Consider the following 3,191-nt stretch of genomic DNA (forward strand, 5'->3'; position numbering starts at 1 on the left):
CCCTATTTCATTCTCATGCCAACATTTTGTGCCATGCGTCAATTTCGTCACACGCCTTGTCGTAAGCCCACGTGATCCGCAGAGCTGTTCCGGCTGACCAATGAGAATGATCGTCATTACATTCAAGATGGCAGCGTCCATCAATAAAGTGGAATGATGTCGGTCATTACGCCCTTGATTTCAACTGCTTCAATTTAAGTGATGGTTCAAATGCTGGTGCTGTAGTGGCATCTGTGATACATTAAATAACATGAAGCCGCAAAATCTGACGTGGTGGAACGCCCGCGTGTCGCTGTTGTACGCTGTGGGCATTTGGACCATGTTTGGCACTTACGCTTATTACCAAACGTATGTATGGCCACGTAAAAAGGACGAGCCACAAAACACCAATGGTAATTATCAGTTTTTCGCTACAATTTAATTTTGGGAATGTACTGTCTCATAAGTTTTACGTTAATGTTTCGTTACGGCTTAGCTAGTCTGACTTCCTCTTGCACCAGATTCCACTCTGACTTTAATTTACATATCCTCATTTAGAATTTAGTAATCAGTGGTCATTGTCAACACACCACAGTGCGCAACAATTTATCCCATATGTGACTTTCGTGACATAGCAGGGGACAGCTAATTCAGCGCCCGTGGAGCAGTGCTTGGGGGCGGGACCTTGCTCAGGGTACCTCAGTGGTGCCCACCCATTTTGTACCATTTTGTGTGCTGTGATGCATTGTCTAAAGTGTTAACGTGTTGCATTTTCAGAATTCGCTGCGCGTGAGGAGGAACTGAAGGATTATGCAACAGAATATGACACAGTTAAAGAGGACAAGAAATCAAAAGAACCAGTTGTTAGAAGCACTATTGTTTACAGGGAAAATTTTATTCCTTACTCTACAAGAGCTATCCGTTTTCTTAAATCTTTCGTTGGAAGTGAAACAAATGCACCAGAAAGCCAAACAAATGAAAAATGACTTGGCACGTCTTTGAGTTTTAAGACATCCAGATCCCCTACAGAGACACCATAGGCTGCTACTTGGAGATCACGGACAGAGTACGTGTTGAAGGTTCAGCCACCACCGTGGAATGGCAGTATGGTCTTTGACACTTTTATGCTTTGCAGCTTAGGTTGTCTACATCATCAGACTCTGGAGGTTGGGCATGTACAAAGATAGGTTTGAGGTCTAAATTTAATTGTTCTTTCAGTTCAGTAAGGGTCTTCCTATACTCGAAAATGATTTTTTTTTTTTGAGAACATTCTGTAGTTTAAGAATATAAAGGTGTTTATAATTATTTTAACAACTGAAGTTGCTGTAATACAAAGAGAAACTTTAAACTTTAACTCATGTGCATGACTTGTTTTATGTTACTGGTCTACAAAAACCATTTATCAGGGTGTGTATGATATTTATCGGACACTTTTATTCAAAGTGACATACATTTTTCAAAAATCAGGGTCAGACGGTTCCTGCAGCAACTGGGGATTATGGAGCCTGACCAATGGTGAAATCATTTTGTTAACCACAGGATTCCAGCCGATGACCTTCCAATGATGGATACAGGGTCCTGTCCTTCTGAACCACATGTCATATCGCAGGGTAGCAGCCAGCTTGGAGTCTATTCCTGAAAGCAGATGGCACAAGGCAGGGCACACCCTGGACAGGATATCTGTCTATCCCAGGACATACACGTACGCATTCTAAGGGAACTTTGAAAACTCTAATTCACGTTGGGATGCAAATGTACAGCTGTTGGGTGGAAACCCACATGGAAGACATACACATACAAGGGGGCAGCCACACCCACATTCCTGTAGGTATGAGGCCACAGTAATATGAATGTAAGTGTTAACGTTGTTATTCTGAGTTAAGGAGTGAAAAAAATGCTCATAAAAACAATATATAATTTCGTTTGTTATGAGATTGATTCTCTTCACTAGACAGATAGATATCTGTTTTTTAGGTGGCCTCTTTCAAATGTACATTTGTTTTAAGCTACTTTGTGTGAATCATTCTTTGTGACAGGCTTATATTCAGTTCTTGTAAAACAGTTCATACGTATTTACATGCATTTTAACAACGTCTAATACGGTAAAGACAACAGAAAGCTACATTCATTCTAATACAAAATGGCACACACGGATGGAGAGGATTTGGTTATTTTTAATCAATCTCCCTGTTACTAAAATACATGCCGCATGTGAACGTGACCTAGAAATAACGGGTGATGTTCTCAACTTCCTATAAAATATGAATATGTTGGTAGAAATGGATATGCAAATTACAAATGAGTACGTGGCATTTTTTCACAAAGCAGTAGTCCTTTTATTAGATACTTTTATAAATAGTTGCGTGTTGTTACCGACTGACATTCAAGAGTTGGCTGTTCTTGTTAAACGCTTAAACAATCTTAAATCTGTCACGGCCTAGAAGGGAATGAGGGAAATGTATAGTCAGCTTGCGACTCACGTACATTCGAAGAATAATTTGTATAAATGTATGTGCACGTGGATGAAAACCACGTGACATGGGGAGCCTACAAAGCTCCAAACTGAATTGAGCTGGAAGGGTGAGGTGTGTCAGCATGATCCCTGAATCCTCACGTTGTCCAGACTCACCTATATTTTATATATAGCGTGCCTGTAAACCACAGGTGGCTGAGTGTGTAGCGGCTGTTGTGACTAGGAAATAATGTATTCTTTGCTAAATATGACAAAATTATAGAAAAATACAAGAAGGACAAAAAATGATTAATACGACACACGAGGTAACAATGATGTATTACCCAGTTGCTACTGATTGTCAGGGTCGCGGGGATGAGATCAGATATGTTCATCTTTTTTTACTATGATTAGTTAGAAAAACATTCATTTCCTTTCATTAAATGGTCAGACATTTTAAATTAATGTGAATTCATATTCTGCGGTATCAGCTAGGGTTTCCAAACACGCATCAAACGTCCACGCAAAAAATCTTACAGCAAATCTATATTTTTTTCCATTATAAACCTAAAATGAGCTACATCAAAAGTGTTGGGGTAGTTTGCAAACCCTACATACTATAACTGTTACATATATGTAAACGTGTGTGCAAACTTACTCCAACCAGTTGAGCAAAGTTGGCAACTCTGCCGTACGGTATTTATATCGCAGTAAATAGGTGTCGTGTATGCAAGCGGCATGTAATCAGGCGGCACACCAG

General features: G+C 39.8%; 1 long non-coding RNA gene across 1 annotated transcript; it reads left to right on the forward strand.

The window, feature by feature from the left end:
- LOC111850816 (uncharacterized) lies at positions 1-1,333 on the forward strand. The gene is made up of 2 exons (XR_002839885.2): positions 1-392; positions 757-1,333. It is a non-coding gene; the product is annotated as an uncharacterized lncRNA (long non-coding RNA).
- The last annotated feature ends 1,858 nt before the right edge of the window (positions 1,334-3,191 follow it).

Source organism: Paramormyrops kingsleyae, chromosome 20 (assembly GCF_048594095.1).
Source record: "Paramormyrops kingsleyae isolate MSU_618 chromosome 20, PKINGS_0.4, whole genome shotgun sequence".
In the NCBI taxonomy this organism is placed as follows: domain Eukaryota; kingdom Metazoa; phylum Chordata; class Actinopteri; order Osteoglossiformes; family Mormyridae; genus Paramormyrops; species Paramormyrops kingsleyae.